The sequence below is a fragment of the Chrysemys picta genome, chromosome 8 (assembly GCF_011386835.1).
Source record: "Chrysemys picta bellii isolate R12L10 chromosome 8, ASM1138683v2, whole genome shotgun sequence".
Lineage (NCBI taxonomy): Eukaryota > Metazoa > Chordata > Testudines > Emydidae > Chrysemys > Chrysemys picta.
The window spans coordinates 68,224,010-68,237,988 of NC_088798.1; the positions used below are offsets into that span (position 1 = coordinate 68,224,010).

Sequence of the window (13,979 nt, forward strand, 5' to 3'; positions counted from 1 at the left end):
ACCCCTGGCGCCGCTCCTGGGGTTATCTAGTGAGGTGGTGGACTCTCCATCCTTAGAGGTTGTTAAGGCCTGGCTTGACAAAGCCCTGGCTGGGATGATTTAGTTGGGGATTGGTCCTGCTTTGAGCAGGGGGTTGGACTAGATGACCTCCTGAGGTCTCTTCCAACCCTAATCTTCTAAGATCCTATTCTAAAAGTTAGTGAGAGGACTCCATGAGACAGCATAATGCCTGACTCTCACTCATTCACTCATGCCCGTCACCCCAATCGGGGTATGGGCTGCCAACCACAGATCTCCAGAGTCCTCTATCCTGGGCCATTTGCTCTAGCTGGTTCCAGGTATAGCCCATTTTTATGCTATCAGCCTGAAGGTCGCGTCGCCAGGTGTTTCTTGGATGGCTCCTCATCTCTGCTGCGACCTGCGCCGTCTTTCTTGACTCGTACATGGTCCTCACGTTCCATGTACCGATGGTAATCCTCCTGGTTGCAAGAACGGTAATCGGCTTAGTGGCTTCCTCACGACTTTCACCACCCAGTGTCATGCGTCTTCGAGTTGAAGACCCTTCTTTTTCCAGGCTAAAAGTCTCTGTTATCTCTATTGTTGGCATTTCTGTAGCAGGTTAATTTTTTACGGGGTGGAGTTGCTAGCCCCACTCCCAACCCTCCTCCTTTATCCTGACTTGGGACAGGCAGATGGCCCCAAAGGACCTCTCTGGTGGAGTTATAATGCCTGAGACTGCTTGCAACTGTCTAGATGTCAAGGCGACTGTGTTCCTTTAGAAAGGACAGGGTAGTCGTGCTGTGCTTTAAAGAATGAGGACATTTATTTTCCAAAGACTTTTGTCAGTGAGCAAAGGACTATATGGAAAATTATGGAGCAGCTTGGGGATCTCAAGTGCAAAGAATCATGCGGACAGGTGCTCTGGTATGTGGGCTCCAGAAGAGACAGCAGCTAGTCTAGTGAGACTGTACAGTATCTGAACATAGTAACTGGGATTGAAGCCTGGAAAGTTCTTAATGTGGTGCATAGTTTAGAGGAGTGCTTTGGAATTGGACCAATGAGCCTCCTTTCAGTACTGGGAGCAGCCGACAGAGCCTGGAGAGGACCCCACTACAACACATGTGAACTGAGTTTTAATCCATGGGGTTTTATTTATCAAAAATCCGGGCTCTGGAGCCAGCTTCTACGCTTGGTTTGAAAATGAACAAGTAGACATAGGTGTCTTGTGTTAGCTGGATTTCATTGTAAGAGGCATGGTGAAGATGGGCCAGGTATGTATAACTAGGAGCAAGGGGATGAATTAAGGAATGAAAATTTTAACTGAATCTGGGGGGAAAACTTAGACAGGGAGTTCTGCAAGCCTGCAGAACAGCCTCCTAAGGGAATCACGAGCAGCCCATCCCTGGCCCAAAAGCACTGGCCGCCTGTACCAAACTACCCTGCACTTGCTGCCTGGGCTGGCCTCAGACAGCTGACGGGCCTGTGTTCCCTTATTGCGAGGTCTCTCATAAGAGACTAGTAAGGTGCTGTGCGCAGTGATGGCTCCTGCAGGGCTGCTGGGTGTAGTTCTGCTGCTCTCATCGCTAGGAGGGGGAATGGTCACGGGTGAGCTGTGCTGCGACCTGTTAGGAATCCCCCTTCGATAGGGAGTAGAAGTCATGTTCCAATGGAATTCTTTGGAAACATGGGCACTGTCTTTAAAGCCAGCACCCAGAGCGGGAGGGTGGAGAGACTGCACCGAGTAGGACTCTGTGCTAAGCCACTGGGAACCTAAGTAACCTGCCAAAGGAGGCCAGGAAGGAGCATATGAACTTCAGCGGGCACCAGACAAATGGGTCGTCTAGGAAAACAGGCAGACCATGCTCTGGTCTGGCATCCTCTGGGAGATATTCTGTGCCATGCTGAATGCAGTTGGGAGCTATATATGAGGAGGTCATATTGGAGTGAGGCAGGGAACAGTCCACACCTGAGCCAATGCAGTTGTGTTAGAGGTTTTCTTAGGCCTGCCTGCTGGCTCTGGTAATGAGCAGGGTCACACCTTGAGCATCGGAAGGGGCACCGAAGATCCAAGGAAGCAGGAACCTGGAGGTGAAGGGGTCATTGAGCTAGAAGCGTTGGATTCCTGCATTTGTTTGGGTTTAAAAGGACTCTTGGAAGTCTGGCAAGGTTTTTGCCATGGAGTTACTGGGGTAGGTTCCTGAATGGAAAGCTGCTTTCCGGGCTCTGCCGAGAGGCAGTGGGGAGCTCAGCACAAGTCAAGGGCCCCAGGAGAGGAAATGCAGCCCTGGACTCTGGCTGTGGTTGGGAAAAGCTGGGTGGCTGTGAGGAGCAATGGGAATGGGGGACTGGATAAATCTGCTGTCTGTCTTACTGCCCTGTTGGGTGGGAAAGTGAGAGCGGAGACTCCAGCTTGCTCTGGAGGAGAGGAGAGTGCAGCCTGTGGCTACCTGTGTGTGCTGCTCCAGTGGTGGGGGAGCCCTCTGGGCTGGGTAGCAGTGCCCTTTTCCCCATGGAACGTAGAGAAGGTTTCTGGTTGCCAGGTGTTAGTTGGGGCCTGTAGCCTGTGGAATAGGGAGGTTTCCAGACACTGGGAGGTGAGTCAAACAGAGGTATCAGTCCAGGGAGCAACACCCCTCTCCTGGCCCTGGAGCTGCGGCTTGACTGGCTCCTAGCAGGCCTGCTATCCCCAGAAGGCACAAACAGAATGGGGAAGGCTTTCCTTAATGGAGGCTCCCCGTTCAGCTGCGCAGCACAGCCAGCAGTGCGCTACCCTCTCCTGCTGTGTCCAGCGACTGCATGGCTGTGAGCAGATCACAGGAGCCTATGGGGCTACCCCTGTCTGCCAGGTGCCTTGCTGATCCCTGATTGGTTCCTGACTAATCCTTGCTGTAGCTGGCAGTAGGGATGAACAAGACAGACGGGCTGAGACCATCGTGGGATGTGGTATATGCCTGACATGGACAAGGTCTACTCAGTCTCCTAGCCAGCAGTACTGATGAGCAATCTCCAGCTCCCACTGCCTGGGACGTCATTCAAACAGAAACCTGACCCACTGCGGGGCAAAGAGAAAACAACACAGCAGGCATTGCTGGGATTCCTGCCTGCTACCCTGCGTGCCAGCCTCGCATCCCCTGGCTGCGGGGGGAGCCGCCAGCGCAATGGGCTGTGGGCAGCAGACAACTACATCTAAACAGGAGATGCACTGGAGAAAGGTTAGAAAAAGTGGACTTGCAGTCTGTTGTGTGGATCAGGATTGGGGGGCACTAGCAGAGCTGTGTGTGCCCAGCACTAGGGTAGAAGGGGGCTGCGGGTTGGGATTGAGGGGCACTAGCAGAGCTGTGGGTGCCCAGCACTGGGGTAGAACAGAGCTGTGGGTTGGGATTGAGGGGCACTAGCAAAGCTGTGTGTGCCCAGCACTGGGGTAGAAGAGGGCGGCAGGTTGGGACTGAGGGGCCCCGGCAGGGCTGTGTGTGCCCATCACTGGGGTAGAAGGGGGCTGCGGGTCAGGATTGAGGGGCACTAGCAGAGCTGTGTGTGCCCAGCACTGGGGTAGCAGGGGGCTGCAGGTTGGGATTGAGGGACCCTGGCAGAGCTGTGTGTGCTCAGCACTTGGGATAGCAGGGGCCTATAGGTTGGGATTGAGGTGCACTAGTAGAGCTGTGTGTGCCCAGCACTGGGGTAGCAGGGGGCTGCAGGTCGGGATTGAGGGGCACTAGCCGAGCTGTGTGTGCCCAGCACTGGGGGAGAACAGGGCTGCGGGTCGGGATTGAGGAGCACTGACAGAGGGAAGGTGCACTAGGCTATGAGACAGGAGATCATGATTTCAAGCCCTCCTCTTCTGCTGACTGCTGTTGTATTTTCTCTCTGCTTCACAACTCTGATTATTATAAGGCACCAGTCACAACTTCATAGTTAAGACTGACTTTGATTTTGAACTTAAAGCAGAGTTTTGGGCTTCTTACATATAAAAAATGCAGTGTCTTTCCCAAAATTACAGCACTCACTACAGGATGAATTTTCTGGGAATTGACTAGTGGATTTACTTGTTTACCCAAGATAACAAAAACTACCTTAAGATAGAGCTGCAGGCAAGAGTAGTGGAACGGCAAAACAAACAGACTACAGGGATGCATTTATCCCCAAACCAAGCTTTACAATCCCAGGAACTAGGGTTATGGCGATGCTTAAAGAAATCTAAACATGTTAAAAGTCTAGAAAGGTACAGTTAGGGTCCTTAAACCAGTCTTTCTCAAATGTGGCCACTAGTTCCTGGCTGGTGATTGGGGGAGGAGGGAGCAGTGGCCCCTCCCCCCAGCATCCCCAGGAGGTGTTGGACCCTGCCTCCCTCTGGAGACACAAACACTGAAGGTGCAGGCATCCAGTGAATTCCCCACCTTCCTGGAGGTGGTGGGATTGGACTTCAGCCAGGGGGTGGCGGACAGCAGGCTCCAGCCGCTGGGCTTTGGGCTCTGTCTGCTCGATGGCAGGCTCTGTCCCCTGGCTGCAGGGCTTTGGGCTTGGGCCGCGGGCTCCGTCCCCTGGGCATGGGGCTTTGGGCTCTGGCTTTGGGCTCCAGCCCCAGACTCACAACACAACCCCATCACCCCTGGTCCCTGCTACCTTCCTACCCACCTCCCTATCCAGTGCTTAATTTGCGCCCCCCCCGGCTTGCCGGGGCTGAGTAAATCTGCCGTGAAAAGTGATGTGTGTTTGTTAATATCCCTTTTCACAGCAGACTTAGTAGCTAGCTGGGAGGTTAACAGAGTTATGAATTTAAGCTCCCAGGCTCGTCTTCTGAAAGGGTCGTGCAGGTTTCCTTTGAGGATGAGGACTGATAGGTCAGAGATAGTGATCGAGTTGTGAGGCTGTTCTTTTATCATTTCCATGTGTGAGTTCATTCCAGAGCCTAGTGATTGTCATGTAGGTCACAGACATTAGTCAACAGTTCAGGTAACGTGGTGATATCTGAGAAAACTCAACCAATCACCACCCTTCCTCTACAGATAATTTGCATGCATCATTTACATGACTGGGATGTCTTAGCAGTATGAGGAGACTGGTTGCCTGTGGGGAATTTCTCATTGACAGACTACATGGCCCACTACTCATCCCTGCGGCCCCATGCTGGCATGGGCACTGGTGCCTGAAAGGCTTCCTATGGCATTGCTGCCTTGGCTCCACTGCAGTGAGGTGCACGCCAGGGTCCGGGGATCTAGGCACGAGCACAGGGCACCCTTATATTGCAAGGACTGGGCACCTTTTCCCTTCCTTCCACCGAGCACTAACAGCTCTCTAAGCCAACTGCTACCAGAGTCACCAGTGCATTTGGGAGCTGTGCACTGCTCTGTGACGCAAAGCAGCTGTAACACTGGTCTACAATTTTTGAGAAGTCGTCTGCTTCTGAGATAAAATGTACTATTTATTATGTATTTTGATGTGCTGAATCCAAATATAACAATTAAAACAACTGATTGGCTACTGTTTCTAAGATATTTAAGTTTTTACATTTTATATCTATGTATATTGTGCAGATAGCAGGGTTTTAATCATAAATTGTAAACCTAGGTCTTTTCATGTGTTTATGGTTGCTTTACATGATAATATTTCACCTGTCCAGTTTATGGAACACTTTAAAAATCAGCAAAAGGGTTATATAAATAAAATTTATTATGAAACAAAAGGCAAAAAACTATTATGTACATAGTTTAGTCCTATTCAGTGTCTACTCGGCGCTTCTTGGCTTGTCTCTTGTATTCATTAAATGGAGCATCTCTTGTCACTGTCCAGCAATAGTCTGCAAGCATTGATGGGCTCCATTTGCCCTGATAGCGTTTCTCCATTGTTGCAATGTCCTGGTGAAATCGCTCGCCGTGCTCGTCACTCACTGCTCTGCAGTTCGGTGGAAAAAAAATCTAGATGAGAGTGCAAAAAATGTATCTTTAGTGACATGTTGCAACCAAGGCTTTTGTATGCCTTTAGGAGGTTTTCCACCAATAACCTGTAGTTGTCTGCCTTGTTGTTTCCGAGAAAATTTATTGCCACTAACTGGAAGGCTTTCCATGCTGTCTTTTCCTTGCCACGCAGTGCATGGTCAAATGCATCATCTCGAAGAAGTTCACGAATCTGAGGACCAACAAAGACACCTTCCTTTATCTTAGCGTCACTTAACCTTGGAAATTTTCCACGGAGGTACTTGAAAGCTGCTTGTGTTTTGTCAATGGCCTTGACAAAGTTCCTCATCAGACCCAGCTTGATGTGTAAGGGTGGTAACAAAATCTTCCTTGATTCAACAAGTGGTGGATGCTGAACACTTTTCCTCCCAGGCTCCAATGACTGTTGGAGTGGCCAATCTTTCTTGATGTAGTGGGAATCTCTTGCACGACTATCCCATTCGCAGAGAAAACAGCAGTACTTTGTGTATCCAGTCTGCAGACCAAGCAAGAGAGCAACAACCTTCAAATCGCCACAAAGCTGCCACTGATGTTGGTCATAGTTTATGCACCTCAAAAGTTGTTTCATGTTGTCATAGGTCTCCTTCGTATGGACTGCATGACCAACTGGAATTGATGGCAAAACATTGCCATTATGCAGTAAAACAGCTTTAAGACTCGTCTTCGATGAATCAATGAACAGTCTCCACTCATCTGGATCGTGAACGATGTTGAGGGCTGCCATCACACCATCGATGTTATTGCAGGCTACAAGATCACCTTCCATGAAGAAGAATGGGACAAGATCCTTTTGACAGTCACGGAACATGGAAACCCTAACATCACCTGCCAGGAGATTCCACTGCTGTAGTCTGGAGCCCAACAGCTCTGCCTTACTCTTGGGTAGTTCCAAATCCCTGACAAGGTCATTCAGTTCATCTTGTGTTATGAGGTGTGGTTCAGAGGAGGAGGATGGGAGAAAATGCTGGTCCTGTGACATTGATGGTTCAGGACCAGAAGTTTCATCCTCTTCCTCGTCTGACTCAAGTGAGAATGATTCTGGTGCATCAGGAACCGGCAGTCCTTCTCCGTGAGGTACTGAGCGTATAGCTGATGGAATGTTTGGATAATGCACAGTCCACTTTTTCTTCTTTGACACACCTTTCCCAACTGGAGGCACCATGCAGAAGTAACAATTGCTGGTATGATCTGTTGGCTCTCTCCAAATCATTGGCACTCTAAAAGGCATAGATTTCCTTTTCCTGTTCAACTGCTGGCGAAGATTTGTTGCACAAGTGTTGCAGCATATGTGTGCGGCCCACCTCTTGTCCTGATCTCCAGTTTTGCAGCCAAAATAAAGGTGATAGGCTTTCTTAACCATAGTGGTTATACTGCGCTTTTGTGATGCAAAAGTCACTTCACCACAAACATAGCAGAAGTTATCTGCACTGTTGACATAAGTACGAGGCATCTCTGCTCACTTTGGCTAAACAGAAATGTGTCCCTTTGCAAAATCAAACACTGACAAATAAGAGAGCATGACACTGTATGATTTCTAGAGCTGATATAGTGCAATTTGTTCAGCAAAGTGATGTAAGCTTCGTTATGATTGCATCATCCATGACTTCTAGGAATAACATGATGCAATTTATATCATGTATGACGCAATACCAGCTTCAGATTGCATCATTCATTGTTTTGCCTAAAAAGCAAGTACTGTCCAAACCCAGTCATAGACTTATTCATAGATCCAGTCAAAGATGTATTTTAGTCATTTCTGGTTTAAATTGAGATCCCTTCCCTTTATAACTCACTTATCCTCCGCCATTCCCAAGTCAAGGGTCATATATACTGACTCAATAGCATATCTTGAAAACTAGAGCCAATCAACAATTTTAAGCATCATTTTCGTTCTCAATGACCCAGAATTAGTAAAGTTTGACTACATTTATTTCAGAAGCATTTTGGCTGTAGAGCAATGTAATCACAGTTTACTTGGCAGTGCTCCAATTGCTCAGCTTTGTTCTGGTGGGCCAGGCAACCTGCCCTTAAAAGGTTAACATTGAAAAAAATTACATGGTGTAAGTTCTCCTTTCTGTCTGTTTCCAATGTGTCCTGTGTGATGGGGCAGGAATGACTGTTCCCAAAGTGGGAAGTGTTTGTAACTTTGTGGCTCCTGAAGAAATGAGGAACTAGGCAGAAGCTGGTTCCTGGACTGGTGGGGGGGCCGGGGCTATAAATGCTCTGGCTTTCAGCTCTCCAGTGCTTTCTCTGCAAATCTCTCTTCCACCCTCCCCATTCGGAAGAGAGACCCTTCATTATGTATTTCTGTTCTCACATCCTCAACTCCAGCTCCTACTTCACCCTCTACCTCATGCCCAAGGAGAGACCAGATCTATCAGGTCAGTTGGAAGAACATAGGAATTGCTCTGCCAGATCAGACTAGTGGCCCATCTGGTTCAGTATCCTGTATCTGATGGGTCAGTACTTGCCGTGCCAGAGGGATATGCAAGAAGCCCCCAGGGGCAGCTGTGGAATAGTCTCTGACCACCTTGGCTGGCTGGCTTAGATGCCTAGAAGCCTAGCTGGCACTGAGCGGGCATAGTGGAGTCTACCACCTGTTTCTCCTTCCCATGAAAGGGATTCCTGTCTCCCCATTCCTGTGGGGAAGCCTGGCCCTGCTCTTGCTCTGTGCACATGCCTGGGAGGCTGGAATAAGTTGTGCTGTGGGGGATCACAGGAACCGCCATTTTATTCTGGGTCGGGTACCTAAGCACAAGCTGCACCGTGTCTCATGGCTTAGGTGGCCCTGCTGCCTAACGAATGCGCCCACAGCCTGTAGGCTGAAGGGCCACTGTTAGACCCAGCACCCCAGGCTAGCACTGTGAGTGGTGAGGCGCAGGCAGGAATCAGAGAAGGAACACCCAGGCACCCCACGGCCTGCTGCCTGGTACTCCCATAACTCTGCTTCCCAACTGTGTTGAGTCCTTTTTTTGTTCTCTGGGGAGCCTCTCTCCTCCCAGTGGCTGGGAAACAGCGTGATTCTTTCTGCCCCTCCCCAGGGGGTGCTCCAGCAGCTGGATTCAGGGCTGTCATGTGTCAGCATTCTCCCTGAGCTTGGGATCACTGTCTGCTGGGAACTGCCACTCACTGGAGTGTGGGACAGACATCAAACACTTCTGCCCTGCCCCTTTCCTTCCCTCGGTGTCTCGGTTTCAGCCTCCCTGCCCTCAGGATTGGGGGCTGCAGCTTCTGCTGAGACGTCTTGGTTCCTGTCTGCCCTGTGTCTGGCACCAGCCCTGCGAGGGCTGATGCAGGGACTTGTGTACCATACTGCTCCCCAGAGTGCCACTCACATGTCTGTGCAGCATCACTTGGCATTTGGCACCTTGCTCTGATGCCCGATTGAGAAGAGCATTGTCCTTCTGCCTTTGTCACTAATATTCCCTTGGCCCACCTGTCTTATCTGGCACAGCTCACAGCTGTGAGTGCCGACCTCAGGGCAAATGGTCAGAAAACAGGGCAGATGCCCCAAACTGGTGGTGTGTTCTATAATTAGATTTCACCAAGCTAGTAACAAATGTGAACTCCTGGATCGGTAACCCAGTCTTACCATGGAGTCACAGACAGTCCCTGTAGACACTTCAGTCTATCTTGCCACACAGACAACTTGTACTTAGTGATAAATGGTCACTTATACCAAAGATCACATTACATTCAGGTTGCTTCCAGTCCCAAGAGACCAGTCACTTATCCCAGATCAATTGGTCCCCTAGATCTTACATAAAAGACCACACTAGCAGCCAATTCTATAGTAAACTAACTAAAGATTTATTAGCTAATGCTTTTTTTGTCTTGGTCTTCACAGACAAGATCAGCTCCCAGACTGCTGCACTGAGCAACACGGAATGGGGAGGAGGTGAGCAGCCCTCAGTAGTGAAATAACAGGACTATTTAGAAAAGCTGGATGTGCACAGGTCCATGGGTCCAGATCTAATGTATCCAAGGGTGTTGAGGGAGTTGTCTGATGTGATTGCAGAGACATTGGCTATTATCTTTGAAAATTCATGGCGATCGGGAGAGGTCCCAGACAACTGGAAAAAGGCAAATATAGTGCCTATATTTTAAAAAGGGAAGAAAGAGATTGCGGGGAACTACAGACCAGTCAGAACAGTGTGAGACTGCCCTCCCCAGGCTTCACTGAGCCAGAAAGGAAGCTGGGCGTGGGCCAGAATCTGGAGCTGACATGAGGCTGGGAGAAGGAGATGCTGGAGTAGAGCTGGGACGGTAAGAGGGCTGGGAGGAGAAGGTGGTGCTGTGGTACAGGGTGGAAGCAGAAGTGAGCTCGGAGGGAGGAGCGCTCGGAAATGTGTTCCTGGCTGACCTATGGAAGGACACAACAGCAGCACCTTGACATTGCTTTTATTCAGCGTTTCTCTTTCCAGTTTGCTGCAATCAGTGGGTAACAGGGTTCTGTTGTGTCAGCCGATCTCCATGGCAATGACTCAGGATCCTGGGGCTACCAGGCTGTAGCTACATGCTGGGTATGGGCTCTGTTGGGGGTGGAGGGGAGATCAGGGTCCCTAGAGACGACAGGCTGTGGCTACGCGTGGGCACAGGCCCCGCTGGGAGGCCTCAGGGCTGCAGGGGTGCCGTGCTGAGGCTACATATGGGGTATGGGTCCCACTGAGGGGGGCTCAGAGCCCTAGGGCCACTGTGCTGCAGCTATGTGCTGGCTGGGTATTGACCCTGCTTCGGGGGGAGAATGGGCCACAATAGTCACCATTCTTGTCATGAATGTTGGCAGCACTTGGCTCTGTGCAGGGCTGTGTGCCTGGTAGCTGAGTCCTGGGAAACTTCCTCCTCTCCAGGCCCCCAGAGCCACAGGCTACATGGTGCCCGAGCATTTCCTTTGGCTGGGTGCGGTGCTGGAGCTGTTGAAGATGGACACAACCACCAGTGAGGCTTCAGGCACTCGGCGGCGGCCATGTTGTGAAAATCAGGGGCTAACAGCACTGCACCTGGCGTAAATTCCGAAGCAATGCCTTGCGACTCTCAGAACACAGCAGCAGCCCCAGACTGGGCCCCGGGTGATGTTGTCTCCTCCAGGCACGAGGAAGAACCTGGAGGAGCAGCAGTCAGGCAGGCTGCTTCACATAGACCAGGAGCCGCAGAGTGGAGCTGGCAGCCAGCTGGGGGCATGGCCGGAGAGACAGGACTGAGTCAGCATGGAAGCCCTGGGTGGGAGAGAGGGGTGTGGGAGCAGGACAACACCGCCAGGTGTGAGGAACAGGGCCTGGAAAGCAGCCCAGTCACTGTGGGATTAGCTCTCTGACAAGGACATGGCACATCGCCTCAGACAGTCACAGACGTGTGCCTCCCTGGCGGGGATTTTCCCTGTAGCACAAGCTGTGACTGCTACGGGATGTGGTGTGACTGGAATGGACAGAGATGGTGCCTGCTGTTGTGGGGAGGAGCGGATGGGCTCCAGCAGACCGTCTGATTACTACCAAAGCAGAACTGGAAATCTAGTCAGTGTTTTACAGTACTAACACACTCTTTAACATGAGCAGGAGTTGAGTATCAGTGCTTCATTCCATGCCTCATGGGGGCCATGGCCCATCTCCTTGCAATGTCTATCCCTCTATGTCCAGGAATCTTGGGTTCCATTCTGGGCTGTAGAGGGGAGTGTGCTTGAGTGGTCACAGACCTTTCTGCCTGTTCCTTGCCTCCAAGCTTGATCCTTTCTGCTCCAACCTGTCCCTATCCCAGGTCTGTCTTTTCCCCACCCCAGCCCCTTGTCCCTGTCCCATTCTTGCTTACCCAGACCCGATCTCTACTCCCGGCTACTCATCCCCATCCCCTTGCCCAGCCCATGCCATTTCCTCCTTCCTCATCCTATCTGCCTCTCCCCGCCCCATGGCCTCCAATCATCCTCTCACCCCCCACTGGCTCCCAATCCTTGTCTCTTTGCCCAGCCGTCCTTGTCTCCCTCTGTGCCCCCAACTCCTACTCTGATCAGTGTCACCCCCCAGACAACTGGCTTCCAGTCCCCCCTCCTGTTTCCTTTACTGGCTCCCAGATCTCCTTGCCCAACTAGTCACAGCTTCTGCCCTCCACCTTCCCTCCCGGGTCCCAGCCTTCCCTGCCCCCGGGGCTAGTCTGTCACCCCTCTCCCACAACCCCTCCAGTTGTCAATATCAGTCTCCTTGCCCAGCCAGTCCCAGTTTCCATCTCCTACTCCCCCTCACTGCTTCCGCCCCCCTACCCCCACACACACACTATCCAGGACAGTCTCTCCAGACTCCTTGGTCCCTCCTGCCAGTCTGGGTCTTATCCCCTCTGCAGTTGAATCAGGCAGCTTCCTCTTCCATGCTGCCTGGGTGCCAATAGGAGTATTAGGGTGAGCATAGGGGAGGGAGTCTCCCATCCCTGCTCTCAGCTCTGATGCTCAGACCCAGGCCAGCCTGGAGCAGCTGGGAGCTGCAGTTATGTGGAGTGTCTGGCTTTGCTCCATACCCTAGGCAGCTGCATGCTCAGTCTGGTCAACACTAGGAGTGGTGAGGGGATGGAGCATGCTGAGTGAGGACAGAATCTTCTGAGATTTTAGCTGCTGAATTCTTAAATCTCTACTGAGCAGGCGTGAACTGAGATTTTTCAGGACTTTTAACCTGGCCACATTTGGGTGGATTTTCACAGGAACAGCAAAGGCACCTTTCTGACACAACGGCCACACACTTCCAAGTTTCAAGTCCCTGCTCCAAACTATGGGGGCAATAGAGCGTCTCAAAAATCAAAGCAAAAACTCTTTAACCCAGCTGGCCATTGCGTTGTCTCGGATACCTTTAGCTTCCCTTATCAATTGTCTGAATTTCATAACTGCTAGTTTATATTCATTGCTATTCATTTGCCTTTTTTCATTATTTTTTTTTAATTCTTCTTTGAGTGATTGCACACATTGATTCCAAGTAGGTGTGCGCGCGTTGCGTGCACGACTGTCGGAAAGTTTTTCCCCTAGCAGCATCCGTCGGGTCAGCTGTGGAGCCCCCTGGAGTGGCGCCTTTATGGCAATCAATATATGACCCTGCCGACCCGGCGCCCCCTCAGTTCCTTCTTACTGCCCATGACGGTCGTTGGAACTGTGGTGTCTTGCTCAGCGAGTTCTCCACGTTTCCCTAGCTTGTTTTATAGTCGTTCTTATAGTAGTTATCATTTTTTTCTTTAATTCTTGTAGTTTATTTTTGTTGTAGTTTGTAGCAGTTAGGCTGGGGGGTTTACCCTCCATCCTGACCGCTTTTCCTTGGGAGGGCTCTCATGCCCAAGTCCCCAGGATTCAAGCCCTGCAAGTTCTGCTCCAAGCCCATGCCATCAGGTGACCCCCATGACTCTTGTCTGAAGTGTCTGGGGGAGGCTCACCAAGCTGATAGATGCAGGATTTGCAAGGGGTTTCTTCTTAGGACCAAAAGGAGCATGACTTTTGCCTTAAGCAGCTCCTTATGGAGGCGGCACTTAGACCCCAGCCTCCTTCGGCGCGGCAGGACCCGGCACTGAGTTCTTCAGTGCGCAGCTCCCCGGCAGCAGTGGTGGAAGTGGCACCGCGGATGGACTCTGGCCGAGACCCGCAGCACCGCCACTCCTCGGCGCCAAAGCAGCACTGGAAGCAAGAGAAGAGTGGCTCTCCATCACAGAGACCCACCACCCTGGAGATGGTCAATGTGGCGCTTCCCAGAGAGGAGCGCCCAGGGCCACCACGCTGCTGGAGCTGTCGGTGGACATACCAGTCACGTTGCCTCTCCTCCTGGACCTACTCACTCAGGACCATGGTCGCCTCTGTCATCCCGACCTACGGTCCCTTCACCTCACGGCTTGGAAGCTTCATGGCTGAACCCCACGGAGCTTCTGTGCAGCTGGGCAGCAGGAAGCCCTCCACTAAAGCCACGTATCTGGCAAAGTGGAAACATTTTTTGTGTTGATGTGATGAGCGCCGCACACACACCCTCCACGCACCGGTACCGCTCATCTTGAAGTACCTCCTTCACCTGAAACAGC

The 13,979-nt window shown here is 51.3% G+C and overlaps 1 protein-coding gene across 16 annotated transcripts in view; it reads left to right on the plus strand.

Moving 5' to 3' along the window:
- Nucleotides 1-13,979, plus strand: part of NOS1AP (nitric oxide synthase 1 adaptor protein) — a 183,133-nt gene that overhangs the window by 73,360 nt on the left and 95,794 nt on the right. For 3 of the 16 annotated variants that reach the window (XM_065554767.1, XM_065554769.1, XM_065554768.1), the window contains exon 3: nt 9,799-9,849. The exons of the other annotated variants lie outside the window; for them this stretch is intronic. The gene's annotated coding sequence lies outside the window, so the exon portion shown is untranslated. The remainder of the gene's footprint in view (nt 1-9,798; nt 9,850-13,979) is intronic. 16 annotated transcript variants of the gene reach the window in all.